The sequence below is a fragment of the Xyrauchen texanus genome, chromosome 9 (genome assembly GCF_025860055.1).
Source record: "Xyrauchen texanus isolate HMW12.3.18 chromosome 9, RBS_HiC_50CHRs, whole genome shotgun sequence".
NCBI lineage: Eukaryota > Metazoa > Chordata > Actinopteri > Cypriniformes > Catostomidae > Xyrauchen > Xyrauchen texanus.
The window spans coordinates 44,722,940-44,743,509 of NC_068284.1; the positions used below are offsets into that span (position 1 = coordinate 44,722,940).

At 42.6% G+C, this 20,570-nt stretch overlaps 1 pseudogene; it reads right to left on the reverse strand.

Moving 5' to 3' along the window:
- Positions 1-18,372, reverse strand: part of LOC127649352 (transducin-like enhancer protein 4) — a 31,003-nt pseudogene extending 12,631 nt beyond the window's left edge.
- Between the last annotated feature and the right edge of the window lie 2,198 nt (positions 18,373-20,570).

The following is a 20,570-nucleotide window of genomic DNA, read 5'->3' on the forward strand; positions in this document are numbered from 1 at the left end:
CTTTTAGCCGTAAAAGGTTTTATTTTGATATACGCATTTGGCAGATGCTTTTATCCAAAGCGACTTACAGTGATATACACATATCATATTCTGTTAGCATTTATTTACATTTTTAGAAACGCTAAATGTTTATTGAATTGTTGCATGTGAAATTTCTAAATTATTCTCATCTACCTCTGGAGTCCACAAGCTCTAGGTGAGTGAGGTCATCTTTAGGGACCAGGTGCGGGGAGAACGGAAAGGCTCCAGGTAGAGCCATGAGGCTTGTACCCACTCCCAGCGTCAGTCCTGAGGGGTGTTGTGTCAGAGGATAACCTGATGCATGATGGGAGAGATGCTGGAACTGCTGTTGCTACAAAAGGAAGAATGACTGTAAAAGGAAAGCTACTGTAAAACATGAAATTATTTTATGATACAAAAAATGCTTTGATTTTTGGTACAATTTTAATTTTGACTATAAATCTAATGAGCTACCTTGCCTTCTGCCTTCTAAGGCAGCATCCTAAATGCAATGGTATACACTAATTACAGTGTTGCCAAAAATAAGGTATCTTAGAAGGCTGCATAATTATGCTGACTTGCTTTTGGATCATCTCTATGTCTTATGTCCAGTACATTAAATACAATTGAACTTATATTGGTCCGAAGTTGGTTAGGAGGACAAAAACTCACCCCAATAATGGCGTTGAGTTCTGCTATGCTCACATGTTTCGATCGCTCGACTGCTTGGGCGACTTGGTGCTGATGCTGCCCAGATACACACAAATATCAGAACAATGTTTAGGTAGGTGTTTAACCTGTTACATGACAGTACCTTTCATTGTCCAAAACCATAAACAAACAAGCATGTGAACTCGAAAGAGGCGTTGAAGGGATATTTGCCTCTATGGCAGCGCTCTTGTTCCCTGAGGGTATTACTATTACAAAATAACCAAGTCCACTCCGTGTGGCTTATAAAAGAACAGTATGAAATATTTATGGAGGGAAGAGGTGGCCCATTCCAAGCTCTGTCTTGATGATGACCACCTCCGCTGTAAATAATTCAAGTGTAAACAGCAGCTCACAGAGGACGAGTGTGTGTGCTTGCTCACCTCTTGGGACAGCAGTGGAATGATCTGAGTGCATATAGCACTGAGCCGCTTTACAATCTCTGCCTGCAGAAACACAAATACACACAGTGGTAAAACAATATCCCATTACATAATGGTGGTGATACCAAACAAAACAATCCTGGTAAATGCATTGTTATTGATTTGTTGTTTTGACAGGCAGACAGACAAAAAGATAGACAGACAGATGGAAGTATAGATGGATGGATAGAGAGACAGATAGATGGGCAGACAGACAGATACATACATAGATAGACAGACAGACAGGCAGAGGGATGAGAGAAGGAGAGACAGAAAGACAGACGGATGGACGAACAGATGGATAGATAGATACACAGACAGTCGGAGGGAGGGAGAGACAGACGGACAGACGGACAGACCAAAAGATGGATGTATGGATAGATAGATGTGCAGACAGATGGATAAATAGACAGACAGACAGGCAGATGGATGAGAGAAGGAAAGACAGAAAGAGATGACAGACAGACAGATAGATTGATACACAGACAGTCGGAGGGATGGAGAGAAGGAGAGACAGAAAGACAGATGGATGGATGGACAGAAAGATAGGCAGACAAGCAGAGGGATGAGAGAAGCAGAGACAGACAGGCAGATGATGAGAGAAGGAAAGACAGAAAGAGAGACGGACGGACAGACAGACAGACAGATAGATAGACAGAAAGATGGATGGAGAGAAGGAGAGACAGACAGATAGATACACAGACAGACAGTCGGAGGGATGGAGAGAAGGAGAGACAGAAAGACAGACGGACGGACAGACAGATGGTATGATGGACAGACAAACAGACAGACAAAAAGATGGATGGATGGATAGATAGATGTGCAGACAGATGCATAAATAGACAGACAGACAGGCAGATGGATGAGAGAAGGAAAGACAGAAAGAGATGACAGACAGACAGATAGATTGATACACAGACAGTCGGAGGGATGGAGAGAAGGAGAGACAGAAAGACAGATGGATGGATGGACAGAAAGATAGGCAGACAGGCAGAGGGATGAGAGAAGCAGAGACAGACAGGCAGATGATGAGAGAAGGAAAGACAGAAAGAGAGACGGACAGACAGACAGACAGATAGACAGAAAGATGGATGGAGAGAAGGAGAGACAGACAGATAGATACACAGACAGACAGTCAGAGGGATGGAGAGAAGGAGAGACAGAAAGACAGACGGAGGGACAGACAGATGGTATGATGGACAGACAAAAAGATGGATGATGGATAGATAGATGAGCAGACAGATGGATAGATAGATACACAGACAGTCAGAGGGATGGAGAGACAGACGGACGGACGGACAGACAAAAAGATGGATGTATGGATAGATAGATGTGCAGACAGATGGATAGATAGACAGGCAGATGGATGAGAGAAGGAAAGACAGAAAGAGAGATTGATACACAGACAGTCAGAGGGATGGAGAGAAGGAGAGACAGAAAGACAGACGAACAGATGGATGGATGGACAGAAAGATAGGCAGACAGGCAGAGGGATGAGAGAAGGAAAGACAGAAAGAGAGACAGACGGACAGACAGACAGATAGACAGAAAGATGGATGGAGAGACAGAAAGACAGACAGATAGATACACAGACAGACAGTCGGAGGGATGGAGAGACAGAAAGACAGACGGACGGACAGACAGATGGTATGATGGACAGACAAACAGACAGACAAAAAGATGGATGGATGGATAGATAGATGAGCAGACAGCTGGATAGATAGACAGACAGACAGGCAGAGGGATGAGAGAAGGAGAGACAGAAAGATAGACAGACAGGCAGATGGATGAGAGAAGGAAAGACAGAAAGAGAGACGGACGGATGGACGGACAGACAGATAGATAGATGGGCAGACAGATGGATAGATAGACAGACAGGCAAAGGGATGAGAGAAGGAGAGACAGAAAGATAGACAGACAGGCAGACAGAGGGATGGAGAGAAGGAGAGACAGAAATACAGATGGATGGAATGACGGACAGACAGTTAGATAGATAGACAGACAGAGGGATGGAGAGACAGAAAGACAGACTGATGGAATGACAGACGGACAGATGATAGATAGATAGATAGATAGATATAGATAGACAGACAGACAGACAGACAGACAGACAGACAGATAGATAGAAGGATAGATGGATAGATAGATAGATAGATAGATAGATAGATAGATAGATAGATAGATAGATAGATAGATAGATAGATAGATAGATAGATAGACGGACGAGTGGACGGATCACATGGGCACACACTCTAACCCACATACACACTCAAATCCAGGCATTTCCAACAGATGGCCTGGAAAGCGAGGAAAGAACCGAGGGACTTATCTGGATTAGCCCACTCTAGCGTGCACCCGTGTGTGTTAGCTCATATCAAGTAGTCCCGCTTAAAACCAGCTTCACAGTAAATACACAACAAATACTGAATCCAGCACATGCGATATACATCTACCCTCAGAAATGAAATTGTATGAGCCACATTTGAAAGTGTTGTAAAACTGACAATACATGCACACCTGTGACCTCACATTATATTAATGTGCCAAGTCTACATACAATATTCACAATATAATATACAGTTGTTCAAACAAACTATTTCACTTGGTGGATGAATTGTTTACTGTGATTATTATCCTCAATACATTTGTAGAATTACTGAACATTGTTTTCTTTTATCATATTGCTGTTGTGGCTAAAAGCCACTAAAGGTGTTAAAACCCTCAATAAACTCCTTAACCATGGTAAAATTACTGTAACTCACAGCCTCTTGTATTGCAATAATCCTCTCTGATGTCAATGTAATGCCTAAAATCATATGTTAGAGGTTTAACTCTTTCCCCGCCAAACACGGAATTTTCCGTGTTTTATGAAAAAACGCTTCCCCGCCAAACACGGAATTTTCCGGGTTTCCGTGTTTTAGGTGTTATACGTAATGAAGACCCCTCCGCATGTTTTGAAAGAGTACGCAACTCTTTGATCAAAGAAACAGACTGCGATCGTCTCAAACATGAAGAAGTGGAGTATTGAGAAGCTCAAAATATCAGACATAAACATGCCTTTTTCTCAGCTTTTTGTCTGAAATGTTGTTTTTGACAAAACCGACCTCTGTTCAAGTCGCAATAAAAAAAGAACAAATGAAGATAAAATAAAATCGTTTTTTTTGCCTAAAAGCAGAGGCTCAGATCTTTATTGTGATATATAGCATCTTCATATATTCATGGAAGAAAATATTCTGCGGGCCATTAAAATTTAGCGAAAATCGTCAAAAACCCTGGCGGTGGCTGGCAACTTTTTTTTAAAAACGCTGGCGGGGAAAGAGTTAATCTCAGGAACTGAAGACTTAAAACAGCCAAAATCCTCATCTATCACCATTGTTCCCTTGATCGTGTAGTTTCAGTGTAATTGTCCCTACAATTAGTGTTTTGTACATCTAGCGCAATCTTAATCAGACCCATAATACCCCCAGACAAAGACACCTCATTGCGCAAAGCTCATTACACACAGATCCCACTGATCTGTCATGAAATCAAATTGAAAATGACAAATCAGCTTCTGTGAATTACCTGTTTCTGCATTTCAATGTTCAATCCGTAAGACATTTCATAATACTGTGGAGGGAAACGCAGACAGCTCAATTACACTTAAATTGCATTGCATAAATCATAGTTACATTCACTTAAATTACAGAAATGTTTTACATATATTACCAAAAAAAATTGTCTTTCATATTATTCTATGAGGATCATTATTCTGACTGCTACAGAAAATGCTTCTATTTGCTAATTTAATACAAAAATATAATGTCACCATAACAATTTGAGTGAAAAGATTCATTGTATATTCACTGTATATTATACCACATATCAGATATCATAAAAAAAAACATATTATTTGACTAGTACTGTAACTTATGTCACAGCTAGGGTTGGTGACGTGCACAGGGGTGAAAGGACATGGAAAGAGTATGATGAGAAATCTGCCGTAATAGTTGTTGAGCGTGGGGTAGGGGGTGCGGTAATAGTTGATGAGTGTAGGGTAGGGGGGGTGCGGTAATAGTTGTTGAGCGTGGGGTAGGGGGGTGCGGTAATAGTTAATGAGTGTGGGGTAGGGGGTTGTGGTAATAGTTGTTGAGCGTGGGGTAGGGGGGTGTGGTAATAGTTGATGAGTGTGGGGTAGGGGGGTGTGGTAATAGTTGTTGAGCGTGGGGTGGGGGGTGCGGTAATAGTTGTTGAGCGTGGGGTAGGGGGGTGCGGTAATAGTTGATGAGTGTGGGGTAGGGGGTTGTGGTAATAGTTGTTGAGCGTGGGGTAGGGGGGTGTGGTAATAGTTGATGAGTGTGGGGTAGGGGGTTGTGGTAATAGTTGTTGAGCGTGGGGTGGGGGGTGCGGTAATAGTTGTTGAGCCTGGGGTAGGGGGGTGCAGTAATAGTTGATAAGTGTGGGGTAGGGGGTTGTGGTAATAGTTGTTGAGCGTGGGGTAGGGGGTGCGTAATAGTTGTTGAGCGCGGGGTAGGGGGTGTGGTAATAGTTGATGAGTGTGGGGTAGGGGTTGTGGTAATAGTTGTTGAGCGTGGGGTAGGGGGGGTGCGGTAATAGTTGTTGAGCGTGGGGTAGGGGGGTGCGGTAATAGTTGATGAGTGTGGGGTAGGGGGTTGTGGTAATAGTTGTTGAGCGTGGGGTAGGGGGTGCGGTAATAGTTGTTGAGCGGGGTGGGGGTGCGTAATAGTTGGGGTAGGGGGGTGGTAATAGTTGATGAGCGTGGGGTAGGGGGTGTGGTAATAGTTGTTGAGCGTGGGGTAGGGGGGTGCGGTAATAGTTGATAAGTGTGGGGTAGGGGGTTGTGGTAATAGTTGTTGAGCGTGGGGTAGGGGGGTGCGGTAATAGTTGATGAGCGTGGGGTAGGGGGTTGTGGTAATAGTTGTTGAGCGTGGGGTAGGGGGTGCGTAATAGTTGATGAGCGTGGGGTAGGGGTTGTGGTAATAGTTGTTGAGCGTGGGGTAGGGGGTGCGGTAATAGTTGTTGAGCGTGGGGTAGGGGGGTGCGGTAATAGTTGTTGAGCGTGGGGTAGGGGGTGCGGTAATAGTTGTTGAGCGTGGGGTAGGGGGTTGTGGTAATAGTTGATGAGTGTGGGGTAGGGGGTTGTGGTAATAGTTGATGAGTGTGGGGTAGGGGGTTGTGGTAATAGTTGTTGAGCGTGGGGTGGGGGTGCGGTAATAGTTGTTGAGCGTGGGGTAGGGGGGTGCGGTAATAGTTGATGAGAGTGGGGTAGGGGGTTGTGGTAATAGTTGATGAGAGTGGGGTAGGGGTTGTGGTAATAGTTGTTGAGCGTGGGGTAGGGGGGTGCAGTAATAGTTGATGAGAGTGGGGTAGGGGGTTGTGGTAATAGTTGTTGAGCGTGGGGTAGGGGGATGCGGTAATAGTTGATGAGCGTGGGGTAGGGGGTGTGGTAATAGTTGATGAGCGTGGGGTAGGGGGTGCGGTAATAGTTGTTGAGCGTGGGGTAGGGGGTGCGGTAATAGTTGATGAGACGTGGGGTAGGGGGTTGTGGTAATAGTTGATGAGCGTGGGGTAGGGGGTGTGGTAATAGTTGATGAGCGTGGGGTAGGGGGTGTGGTAATAGTTGCTGAGCGTGGGGTAGGGGCGTGGTAATAGTTGATGAGGTGGGGTAGGGGGCGTGGTAATAGTTGTTGAGCGGGGTGGGGGTGCGGTAATAGTTGTTGAGCGTGGGGTAGGGGGTGTGGTAATAGTTGTTGAGCTGGGGTAGGGGGTGTAATAGTTGTTGAGCGGGGTAGGGGATGTGGTAATAGTTGATGAGTGGGGTAGGGGTGTGGTAATAGCTGTGAGCGGGGCAGGGGGTGGTAATAGTTGATGAGCGGGGTAGGGGGTGTGGTAATAGTTGATGAGTGTGGGGTAGGGGGATGCGGTAATAGTTGATGAGCGTGGGGTAGGGGGTTGTGGTAATAGTTGTTGAGCGTGGGGTAGGGGGTGTGGTAATAGTTGATGAGTGTGGGGTAGGGGGTGTGGTAATAGTTGTTGAGCGTGGGGTGGGGGTGCGGTAATAGTTGTTGAGCGTGGGTAGGGGGTGTGGTAATGGTTGATGAGCGTGGGTTGGGGGGTGCGGTAATAGTTGTTGAGCGTGGGGTAGGGGGGGTGCGGTAATAGTTGTTGAGCGTGGGGTAGGGGGGTGCGGTAATAGTTGTTGAGCGTGGGGTAGGGGGGTGCGGTAATAGTTGTTGAGCGTGGGTAGGGGGTGTGGTAATAGTTGATGAGTGTGGGGTAGGGGTTGTGGTAATAGTTGATGAGTGTGGGGTAGGGGGTTGTGGTAATAGTTGTTGAGCGTGGGGTGGGGGTGCGTAATAGTTGTTGAGTGTGGGTAGGGGTGCGTAATAGTTGATGAGAGTGGGGTAGGGGGTTGTGGTAATAGTTGATGAGAGTGGGGTAGGGGGTTGTGGTAATAGTTGTTGAGCATGGGGTAGGGGGGTGCGGTAATAGTTGTTGAGTGTGGGGTAGGGGGTTGTGGTAATAGTTGTTGAGTGTGGGGTAGGGGGATGTGGTAATAGTTGATGAGTGTGGGGTAGGGGGATGTGGTAATAGTTGATGAGCGTGGGGTAGGGGGTTGTGGTAATAGTTGTTGAGCGTGGGGTAGGGGGATGTGGTAATAGTTGATGAGCGTGGGGTAGGGGGATGTGGTAATAGTTGATGAGCGTGGGGTAGGGGGATGTGGTAATAGTTGTTGAGTGGGCAGGTGGATGCGTAATAGTTGATGAGTGGGGTAGGGGGTGGTAATAGTTGATGAGCGTGGGGTAGGGGGATGTGGTAATAGTTGATGAGTGTGGGGTAGGGGGATGTGGTAATAGTTGATGAGTGTGGGGTAGGGGGATGTGGTAATAGCTGTTGAGTGGGGTAGGGGTGTGGTAATAGTTGATGGCAGGGGATGTGGTAATAGTTGATGAGCGTGGGGTAGGGGATGTGGTAATAGTTGATGAGTGTGGGGTAGGGGATGTGGTAATAGTTGATGAGTGTGGGGTAGGGGGATGTGGTAATAGTTGATGAGTGTGGGGTAGGGGGATGTGGTAATAGTTGATGAGCGTGGGGTGGGGGATGTGGTAATAGTTGTTGAGTGTGGGGTAGGGGGTTGTGGTAATAGTTGATGAGTGTGGGGTAGGGGGATGTGGTAATAGTTGATGAGCGTGGGGTGGGGGATGTGGTAATAGTTGTTGAGCGTGGGGTAGGGAGTTGCGGTAATAGTTGTTGAGCGTGGGGCAGGGGGGTGCGGTAACAATTGTTGAGCCTGGGGCAGGGGGGTGCGGTAACAATTGTTCAGCTGGGGTAGGGGTGCGGTAACAATTGTTCAGCGTGGGGCAGGGGGTGCGTAACAATTGTTCAGCGTGGGGTAGGGGGTGCGGTAACAATTGTTCAGCGTGGGGCAGGGGGGTGCGGTAACAATTGTTCAGCGTGGGGTAGGGGGTGCGGTAACAATTGTTCAGCGTGGGGCAGGGGGGTGCGGTAACAATTGTTCAGCGTGGGGTAGGGGGGTGCGGTAACAATTGTTCAGCGTGGGGTAGGGGGGTGCAGTAACAATTTTTCAGCGTGGGGCAGGGGGGTGTGGTAATAGTTGTTGAGCGTGGGGTAGGAGGGTGCAGTAACAATTGTTCAGCGTGGGGTAGGGGGGGTGCGGTAATAGTTGATGATCGTGGGGTAGGGGGGTGCGGTAATAGTTGTTGAGCGTGGGGCAGGGGGTTGCGGTAACAATTGTTCAGCGTGGGGTAGGGGGGTGCGGTAACAATTGTTCAGCGTGAGGTAGGGGGGTGCGTTAACAGTTGTTGAGCTTGAAGTAGGGGGTTGCAGTAATAGTTGTTGAGCGTGGGGTAGGAGGTTGCGGCAATACTTGTTGAGCTGGGGTTGGGGGCAATAGTTATTAAGCGAGGGGGTTGGTGCGGCAATAGTTCAAAGGGGGATGCTTGTGGGGGGTGCTTGTGCCCCTGTAGCCCTGTACTGTACACGTCAGTGGCTAGTTATGTTGCTAAAGTAACTTTCACTCTTACCATGATATAATGCCTGTGCATCTCTGTTTTCTCACTCGCCAATTTCTCACATTCCAACTTTAGACTGAAAAACAGAAAATGACAAACCGTGAGTTCTTCTAAGGAGGTAATATGACGTGTCCTCATGCAGCTCAAATAGGGTCAAATAGGGACGCTAAAATATCAACCCTTCCAGCACGAGATAGAAAAGCCAATGACTGCTTTATTCCAACTATGTAGTCACATTTTATAATAAACTTTGTTATTCAGAAAAATATCACATGTTATAATGTACAATGATGTTTACTACTCATTTAGTAGTAAAGTTCTAAAGAAAGATATTCAGTAGCTTTCGTAATTGCTTCTAATTAGACTATCTGGATTAGGCTAACTGGATAGCTGGCTATTAGTCTGTATCAGCTAATACAAGCGTTTCTAGTTGCTCGAGTGATTTTAGAGCATTAGAGTTTGATAATCTCATCAGCTTTGCCAAGGTAATCCAATGCAGAGTTCCATTCAACTTGGAAAGTTGGAATTTCCAATAGAGGTAGAATAGAGGTTTTTAGCGATTAATTAGTAAAACAAGGTTTGTTGACAAGATTACTAGAAGAGACATATTTTGTTCTACAACATATATTAATCACAGTCATACAATGTGAATTTTAAGCAAGTTTCTTTGTGCAACTACAACTGATATTTTATTCGTCAATCATGTAAATTCAAACCTGATCTCATTGCAAGACAGTGGCAATATTTTTGCTAAATTATTTTACGTGGTTCATTCCACATTTCAAGGCAGTTCCGAGGTTAAATGTCCACTGTGTGGTGCTAAAAGTGAGTTAAATTTTCTCCTAAACAGATGAGGTTTTTAAGGCTGAATCAACAAAACCTTCCTTAAACGATAGGGACAGAAAAAGAAATGTCAGACGAAAGACAAATGCTGAAGAAACCACGTCATTTTGTGGTGCTTTTATGACATTTTCTGTTCACGTGTCGACTCATCTGCTCTACAGGACCCAGTTTAGCTACTGTGCAATTTAATCAGGCCTGAACAAGCATGAAAAATGTTGTTGGTTTTGTAATGCAAACATTAAAATGTATTGCCTTAGAAGTGATATGATATAGTAAAAGTGTTCTGATGTCATAAAATGGCATAAGATATTCCAAGTTCAATACAAGTTAAGCTCAATCGACAGCATTTGTGGCATAATATTGATTACCAAAAAAATTATTTTGGTTTACCCAAAAATCTGGGTTACAGTGAGGTACTTACTTACAATGGAAGTGAATGGGGCCAATCCGTAAACATTAAAATACTCACTGTTTCAAACGTATAGCCACAAGACATAAACAATATGCATGTTAACATGATTTTAGGGGCCTGGTAGCTCCGTGGTAAAAGACGCTGGCTACCACCCCTGGAGTTTGCTAGTTCGAATCCCAGGGCATGCTGAGTGACTCCAGCTAGGTCTCCTAAGCAACCAAATTGGCCCGGTTGCTAGGGAGGATAGAGTCACAACCTCCTCGTGATAGCTATAATGTGGTTCGTTCTCAGTTGAGCGTGGATGCCGCTGTGGATGGCTTGAAGCCTCCACACGCGCTATGTCTCCGTGGCAACGCACTCAACAAGCGTATCATCTTACGTGATGAGATGCATGGGTTGACGGTCTCAGATGCGGAGGCAACTTAGATTTGTCCTCCGCCGTACCGATTGAGTCGAATCACTACGCGACTACGAGGACTTAAAAGCATGTTGGGAATTGGGCCAAAATGGGAGAAAAAGGGGAAAAATTACTTCAAAATTACTAACCTTTTATGTAAATTTAAAGCCAATTTTCCATCTTTGTTGCCATGACAATATAATGTAAACAAACCCTATATCTCAAAAATGACTGTAAAAATGACGATTTAAACAACTTTACAGCTTTGGTAAAATTAAACGCTTCACATTTCTGCCTTTAAAACCTCCGAAAATGTAACCCATTCACTTCCATTGTAAGTGCCTCACTGTAACTTTGGGTCAAAACAATTTTTTGTGGTATTCAACGTTATGCCACAAATGTTGAGCTAATCTTTTATTGAACCCAAAATATTCCTTCAAATATATTTTAATAAGTACTATTAATTTAATTGATTGGGGGGTGTTCGCTATCCTTTTCTGCATACCGTGGCGCCATTTTGTGGTCCGTTCTGCATAACGCGGCGGCTCATTTTAGCTTATCGCGGCCCATTCGGCACGTTCCGCAGCCAACCCACCATCCCGCTCGGTTCTCGTGATGGTCAGTCTGCCCCTGATCAGCCCCAAAGTGCATCGGCACACAGGGAAAATTACCAGTTCATACCAGAAGATTACCAGTCCAGCCCTGCCCATGACGCACTGTGAACGATGTAATTGGGTCAGTCTCCCTTCACCCTTAAACTATGTATATATTTGTACTTATCAGGATATTTTGCAATTTATTTCTATTTTTATACTTATAATCGACAAACTAAAACAAATGGTTAAATATATTTCCATCTTTTTTTATTCATTGGCATTGCTTCATATTTTGTGCCCTCATGAAAGACGGTAAGTACAAAGTCGTGTACCTTTGTCTTTATGTCTTTAATACTTTTTTGCCTCAAAACAAAGTTTGTACTGTTGTGATTTACCTCAATTCTGGTTGCTTTGGTTGCTGGCTTACAACTCTTTTATGGAGGATTTTATGAAAAGCCTATGCAAAACTCGAATGGGAAAAATTCTTCCGGAACCCATTCGGCTGAATAAGTGTGCGGGCATTGTTGCAATTTATTAACTCATTATAAATTATAAACAAACAGTATTCCATTAAATTATACTTTTACAGAGCAGTTGAGGTGTGCTTGTGTATATTATGAGCACTATTGCGAATTTTGGAATAAATCCTAAAATGAAATCATGGTTCTGGTTTTGTACCTGTGGTATTGGGCCTGGAAGAGCTGGAATTCTTCTTTTATGTGGTCCAGAGTTTCCAGCACTGTGAATTTCATGCTGGCGTGGCCAGAGACCAGCGGAGCCTGAAACACAACATATGACCAGTGAATCATCATTAGTGTAATTAAAAGAAAGTTTTGTGAAAGAGATACAATACCTAACTAAAGCTAAACATTTAAAAAATGCTTTTCCAGGAAGTTGGGAATATACACTGTTGAAGCTCTGACACACAGATGGGAGAGTGACCATACAAAGGGGGGGGTTCACCTTGATATGACCCCTGATAGAAGCCAGACCATCACCTAACATTAGGGCTGCAACTAACGATTATTTTGATAATCGATTAATCTAACGATTATTAGAATGATTATTCGACTATTCGCGATTATTGCAAGGATTAATCATTTCCTTTAAAGAGCTCCTAAAGAACCACACAAACTGTGTGTGCCGATACCGATATCCGATTACTTGGGGTGTGTTCACACTTATAGTTCGCTTCTCTTGGTCCGGACCAAATATGAAAATGATACATTTAGTCCTGGTTCGTTTAGCGTTCACACTGGCATTTTTAACACTGAACCTAACGATACAAAACCAAAGCATCAGGGAAAAGTCACGACCTGATTGGACGCTTTTATGACTTATATTCTTTGACAGAACTTGTCGAACATCCAAAACAATGCTGGCGAAATGCGCTCGTTGGATGTATATGTGGTGGTATCACCAGCTGAGAACAAACGAAGAGTTAATAAAATGTGTAAAGGAGTCAAAACAGCACCAGGAATTCCTCCGTTGCACACAAACGAAGATATGCTGTCAGGATGGCGGTTCCAACACCTGTCCCGAACTGTAATGGCAACATAGCTCCTATGATGAGAAGACCCAGGTATGCTTGAGGTCAGTATTAGGCAAGTTACTTCCTGTTTTTGGTCCGTTTATACGTCTTTGGTCCATGTTGCTTTCGTATATCAATCGAACCGCACCAGAGTTTGTTTGGAAGGGGACCGAGACCCACTTTTCGGTTTGCTTGTTTGGTGCGCACCAAGGTTCGGATGAACCACACTAAAAGAGCAATCGCACCAGAGTTTGTTTTAATTGACCCAAACATGCCAAGTGTGAACACACCCTTAGAACCAAATCTGCCGATATCGACAGTTTGGTGGTTCTGCTATTTTAATGTTACCTTATTTGAAATCACTGATGATTACACAACTACAAAAGACTTTTAAATAATAACCTTATTCTCTATGTCTCTACGTGTGTTTTTTCTCAAATATGAACAAAACACCGAAACAAACAGCACATTATTAACTTACAAACTGAATTATGACTTTCTGAATGCTGTAAATAAACAAATAGACAATGTCCGATAGTGCAGATAATTGCTTTAAACAACTGATACCGATGTTTGATGCATCTATATATACACATAAAGTGTTTTTCATATAGGCCAAAATATATACGCACATGCAGGAATAATGAGCAGCTATCCCGAGGACTCAAAGAAACAAGAGGGCGTTGTACCCAAAACAGCGTGACAGAGTCATGAATTGTCACAGCCTGTTCCCCTAACAGCAGCCCTGAAAGAACGCAGTCATCTATCTCACACTGTTTACTGTGCAGGGCACTTTCAGATGAGAAATAGAGTGGGAGGAGGGGAAGGGAAAATCGCAGATCCGTGAATAACTGTAGACTGCTGAAATATTCAGCACATGTGGCACAAATACAAGAGCCATGTATTTGCAGCCATTTGTGTGCGAGCGACGTATGAACTTGCTGTGTTTCCAATCAATGCTTCCTGCATGCACTGCTGCGGATGGCAAAAACAGTGAATGTTTGGAGAGGATATACAAGCACATCTGTTCGGAGCATCTCATTCCAGAAGTAGTGTACGTCAGTGCTGATGAGCAGACTGTTAAGGCCTCGATACACAATACTGCTCGGATGAGAATTGACACCATGCATTACCGCCTCCACACACACACACACACATCATTGCAGCCTCTGCAGTTATGTATTTACGCAAGAATGGGCCTTTGAGAGGTGTTAAATTGGCATGCCGTGTGTGTGCTAAAAGGAAAGACTGTTAGTGTGAGTTAAAGAGATTTGATCATTAACACCATTACCGTAACGACAGTAAATCCAGCACAGATGGTGGAAGATACAGGGATGCATAAAGTCATACACATAAATATTCTGACACTTTCTCACACATGCCATTACTTACTGTCTGAGACTTTGTTTACACCTGGTTTTCAAAGAGTTCATCACATTTTCCTTAATCTTTTGACATATAGACTAAAGCTAAGCTAACTTCTCAATCTAACTATTTAGATTTCAAGTACATGTTAATGCATAGATTGAAGTATTTCACATACTAAGGATTAATATTTGTATTATTTAATTATATATATATATATATATACACTCACCTAAAGGATTATTAGGAACACCTGTTCAATTTCTCATTAATGCAATTATCTAATCAACCAATCACATGGCAGTTGCTTCAATGCATTTAGGGGTGTGGTCCTGGTCAAGACAATCTCCTGAACTCCAAACTGAATGTCAGAATGGGAAAGAAAGGTGATTTAAGCCATTTTGAGCGTGGCATGGTTGTTGGTGCCAGACGGGCCGGTCTGAGTATTTCACAATCTGCTCAGTTACTGGGATTTTCACGCACAACCATTTCTAGGGTTTACAAAGAATGGTGTGAAAAGGGAACAACATCCAGTATGCGGCAGTCCTGTGGGCGAAAATGCCTTGTTGATGCTAGAGGTCAGAGGAGAATGGGCCGACTGATTCAAGCTGATAGAAGAGCAACTTTGCCTGAAATAACCACTCGTTACAACCGAGGTATGCAGCAAAGCATTTGTGAAGCCACAACACGCACAACCTTGAGGCGGATGGGCTACAACAGCAGAAGACCCCACCGGGTATCACTCATACACAATTTGCAAGAGCTCACCAAAATTTGACAGTTGAAGACTGGAAAAATGTTGCCTGGTCTGATGAGTCTCGATTTCTGTTGAGACATTCAGATGGTAGAGTCAGAATTTGGCGTAAACAGAATGAGAACATGGATCCATTATGCCTTGTTACCACTGTGCAGGCTGGTGGTGGTGGTGTAATGGTGTGAGGGATGTTTTCTTGGCACACTTTAGGCCCCTTAGTGCCAATTGGGCATCGTTTAAATGCCACGGCCTACCTGAGCATTGTTTCTGACCATGTCCATCCCTTTCTGGCCACCTTGTACCCATCCTCTGATGGCTACTTCCAGCAGGATAATGCACCATGTCACAAAGCTCGAATCATTTCAAATTGGTTTCTTGAACATGACAATGAGTTCACTGTACTAAAATGGCCCCCACAGTCACCAGATCTCAACCCAATAGAGCATCTTTGGGATGTGGTGGAACGGGAGCTTCATCCCCTGGATGTGCATCCCACAAATCTCCATCAACTGCAAGATGCTATCCTACCAATATGGGCCAACATTTCTAAAGAATGCTTTCAGCACCTTGTTGAATCAATGCCACGTAGAATTAAGGCAGTTCTGAAGGCAAAAGGGGGTCAAACACAGTATTAGTATGTATGTGTTCCTAATAATCCTTTAGGTGAGTGTATATATATATATATTAGGGCTGTCGATTTAACACGTTAATTCAGTGTGATTAATTTTATTAAACATAAAGCGTTAAAAAAATTAACGCAATTAATCTACATTAAGACATGCTTGTGTAGCGTCTCGGGTGCGTCTCATAAACATAACATTTTTAGGTCACTAAAAATATAGTTTAACACATCTTGAGATCACTTAGTTCTCCATCAAGTGTTTTGAACGCAAGAACGTAACGAATGTTTGTTTTGTGCTGTCTGGTTGTTTTCTTCACTGTATAAACTGTGTGTTGCTCATACAGCTGAAGTTTCAATTACTGCCCTCTGGAGTAAACAGGTGGTACTACAAGTTTGCATTTCTCAGGAATCTTCCTTATTACAATACGGGGGCATTTTAAAGCGTTATTTTAATCAAATGAATCGCACTTAATTAACGTGTTAAATCGACAGTCCTAATTTTTATTAATTAATAAACTTTATATTTATGTATATAAAATAGATTTTTTTAAGTATACAGAAAAAAAATAAGTAAAATAAAATATTCTAAATTATAATCACCAGTTAATCAACCATTGACACCTAAAACAAAGGTTTTAAAATCTGCAGATTAGGTGCGGCTTTAACAAAAAAAATAATTTAGAGCAAAAAAAAAAAAAAGAAAAAGGAAAATTCTCGGCTAACCACATGATTTTAGAGTGATTTTTATATATATACAAAAACCATCTAATACCACTAAACATCACATAATTAAGGTTTGTTCTGTTGTTTTCCTACACAAAATTATGTCACTTCCTTGAGGAAGATATATCTCCATTTCAGTCTTTACAATTGTGACACATATATACAAATATATATATATATATATATATATATATATATACATATATATATATATATAATAGGGACATCAAAATGTACTGCGAAGTAGGAATGACAGGTGTACACAGAGCCTGAGATTTCAGATATCTGATCACATAGCGGGGGGGTTCAAAGCAGACACAAGCTGCCCACTGGAGTCAGATCATCAGAGACCCAGCAGGCAGCAACAAAACATACACTCATAATGTTATTACCACATCCTGTCTACTAAACAAACAGATATAAACAACACACAAACCATATTTACACACTCTCATATGGTCATGCATTATGTACACTAAAATTCTTCGCATTAAAGCTGATGCAAGTTACCACAGAACTGGGTCTCTGTGGGCCTGTTATAACATGCCATCATTTGCAAAGGTAGCTTTGACGTGTGGCTCAGTGTGTCTGTGTGTGGTATCGTGTTTCCCAGTGATGGTGATGGAACATGACATTTGCAGTGGAGAGAGGGACGGCCTGGATCTATATGCAGCAACATGCAGCAGTAACACGAACAAACCATTCATTCACCCATCTGTCTACCACACAGTGCAAACTCAACCCACAAATCTCTCTCTCTCTCTGTTCATGAATTTCCTTCTACTCTTTTCAGTAATGAATAATTCCCTTTCTCTCTTCCTCCTCTTTTGTACATGCTGATCATACTTATCGCTCTCTCTCTCTCTCTCTCTCTCTCTCAAGTGCTAAACTGGCATTAAGGTTTGACAAACAATACTGCCAAAGCTTCAAAACAAACATTGATAACAGTTGTAAGACAGAGAGAACCCCAATAATAAATCTACAAAAATATAGCTAATATTAATAAAAAAGAACAAATTACAATTATAATTGTATATATTGATAATAAAATAATTATTATATAAATAATAATATAAATATAAATAAATATATATTAATAATATTAATAATATTTTTTACATTTGAATAAATATTCAAAAAAAAAAAAAAAATATATATATATATATATATATATATATATATATATATATATATATATATATATATATATATGTAGTGTACATGCGTCTATAATGTTTTATATTTTCTTATATTATATTTGATATATTATATATTCATATTTACCTATAAAATTAGATCCAATTTAAATGTACAAAAAAATATAGTAAAACACAGAAAAAAAATGTAAAGATCTATTTAACCAGTCTCTCTCTCTCTCTCTCTCTCTCTCTCTCTCTGTGTGTGTGTGTGAACGGTCATGTACATTTTGGTGACCGTAATAGGACTCCAGGCGCCAAAGCATAAATCACTGACCCCCATAACGCTGTAATTAACTCTTTATTCTCTCATCTCAACCCAGACCCTTACGCCAAGCATAATGCACATTAAAACGGGCCGCCGCGCCGAACTCAACGATCCGCTGGAACCCGAGCACACCGAACTGCGCTCCGCTGGTCACTGTGATCTGAAAAGTTCATGACGCTGCTGTACCTGAGGTCTTCCGTGCGGATACATGGTTATGAAGGTCATCCACGGGGCTCTCGATGGTCAAGACCGAATCCGGAATCACCATCCGACACCGAAACCCGCGTGCGCTGCGTAAAACCAGATCTCTTTCCTCCGCTTTGCGCGCGCCAACCGTTTTCAAGGTCCAAAAGAATTCGAATGTATTCGATTAGAAAGTTCGAAAACGCACTATTAGACTGGATCAAACGATTTTTCTCTTTATGACGCACAGTTACGCCGAGCTACAATGTAACAAGATCATCCTGTTCTGCGCGCGTGCACACGGAGCGCGCGTCGGAGATCAGAGGAGCATAAACAGCGCTGACCCGCGCGCACACGATCGCATTGGGAAGTCTGATTCATTTTAGTGAATCGGTTCGTTCGAACGAACAAAGTGATTCACTTCTTTTCAAACTTCTTACCAAAATATACCATGGTAACCAATAGCTTCTGCCTAAAATCATTCTACACGTATTGTTATTACCCTGATAGCACATGTACATCACCCAGACGTCTATTTGATGTGTGTGTTTACATCCGGAAGACATTTTTATATATTTTTTTTACATCAACAAGACATTTGTCAATAATTAGGCTATGTTTTGGATGTTCATAAGACAATCAGCAGATGTCTTTGAGACGTTTCTGATTGAGAATGTTTGTAAATCTGATCTTTTTAAGATGTTTAGCAGATATTAATTAGATTTTGATGTTTTACAGATGAAAAGATCTACAACAGACATCTCTGAGATGTACATGTGCTATAACTGGGTACAGTACCACCATCATCAAAAAGAACGTTCCTAGAATGTTAGGAATTGGTTCACCAAAATATAACCATATGCTAACGTTTGGGAAACGTTCTGTGTTTACTGAGTTGCAAAGGCTTTGTGAATAGTTTTGAACAAATCACTGGCAAACAAACAATTTAGCATAGTCGTTCTATCGAGAATAAGACGCTACATGTGTAACGGTATCCAGCGGGTAGGTAGCTGTGCAATGTGCAAACCTCACTCTCCTGGCCTCAAGAGGCGCACTAGCAACTGACGCTTAGGGCTGTAGCCTTTAAGGCACAGGTATACTTAACTTTGCGCGTTCCGTCTCGCGCACAGTTGTGTTCGCACAGCTTTGAAAGTATACCTCAAGCGTACGAGCGCGAATGGATGCGTTCGACACATGCGCGGCACAATTGCTCTGATATATGCTACCAGACATTAGAGGGCAGCACTGAGTCGTGTCATTTACAGGACATCCGCTCTGAAGGATAAAGAAGAAGAAAAACCAAGGATCCGGCATTAGAGGAAGCAAGAACAACAATATGTTCTTCGACTACTGCTTGACAGTAAAGCCCAACTGTGCGTATTGCCCCCTAGTGGACTCTTCTATCTCAACAGTCAAACGTCCTGGTGATGTAAATTACATCACGTGGACTGTGTCCAGACCACCGTGGAACGCCAGGGCTAGATTGGTAATCTGGCATACCGGACATTTTCCCAGTGGGCCGATGCACTTCGGTGCCGATCAGGGGCAGACTGGCCATCAGGAGAACCGGGGCTAAGCAGAAATGAGCCTCTATGTCATGCAGAATGGGCTGCGATATGCCGAAGAGGGCAGCGACACCCCCTCCCCAATAGCTTTTGGGCCAGTTTCTAAAATCCCGGGCCAATTTCTCTTCCCAGTCCACCCCTGCGGAAGTATACTTATGTCCTCATGCCGCAGACGCCGGTTCGAATCCCGCTCAGAGTGGGTCTAGCAGGACCGATTACACATACTCAGACACTAAAATAATGTAGCCTACATCCTAGTAACCGTAGTATCTGACAAAAATACCATATTATCCTTTGTGTGTTACTACAATAAAACTGGGGTATTTGGTATTTGCCACCACTGTCATCGATGCAAGAAATTAGCCTAAATAACAGAAAGATACATATTTTCAGAAATTTATTTATTTGTATTCTATTTATTCGGATTGTTTCTAATGTGAATTAAAAGTGATTTGTTCATATTAGTTTGTCACGAAAACCTTCCTGCAACATTCTGGGAAAGTTGGTTTATAGTAAAAAAATGTTTTTAAAAAGTATAACTTTAAATAGAACTTTCCTAGAATGTTAGAACATTAGAACGTTAGAATTCCTAGAACGTCACACACAACACACACACACACACACACACACACACACACACACATAAAAGAAGGTTCTGTGTTTACTGGGTTACAAACGCTTTGCGAATCAGTTTGACAGAATCACTGGATTAAACAGGTTCAAAAGAGTCGTTTGTTCGCAAATCGGTCTCTACAGTCTGTGACAGCGAGCCAAATTGCAGCCAGCGGGCGGTGGATTGGGTTTCTGAAAACTCTCAAATAAATATATGGAAAATTGAGATTGAGAGGTATGAGATCAGTAGAGAAAAGGAAATGAACAGTTCTTCTCAATGATAGCCCACACTGACTGTATTATTGTGCCTGTGAGTTTGACATTAAAACTTGTCAGGGAA